This window comes from Sitophilus oryzae, unplaced genomic scaffold, assembly GCF_002938485.1.
Source record: "Sitophilus oryzae breed Bouriz unplaced genomic scaffold, Soryzae_2.0 scaffold_802_pilon_pilon, whole genome shotgun sequence".
NCBI lineage: Eukaryota > Metazoa > Arthropoda > Insecta > Coleoptera > Curculionidae > Sitophilus > Sitophilus oryzae.
Window position 1 is genome coordinate 847,848 of NW_022147420.1, and position 427 is coordinate 848,274.

The following is a 427-nucleotide window of genomic DNA, read 5'->3' on the forward strand; positions in this document are numbered from 1 at the left end:
TTGGTGGCCATACGTTCGGTTGCGTATTGCTTCATTTCAGGAATGCCAATTTGGACTTATACGTATTATATTTATTTTGTTTCGCGCGATTTTTGTTGAAGATCTACCGAGAATTTTGTTCTCGTATGGGATTATAATCTAACAAACCAACCCGGCAACCCTGTTCGTATACTCCTTATAAAGTTTTTATCGGCCTAATTCCTTTGTCACCGCCGCCGCCGACCGACCGGTCGGTGTCGGCGCGACTGGAAGGAAGATCGTACAGTATTGCCGTTTCATAGACTTGCACTTGCTATTTTTCGGTGATTTGAGTTCATGTGGTTTTGTTTTTAGAAAGAAGTTGCTATGTGTCTGGAAACATTCTTAAAATTGTTTGGTACTTCATTTAAGCCAATATTTCTATTAAATTAGGCAGAATATTAAGGAT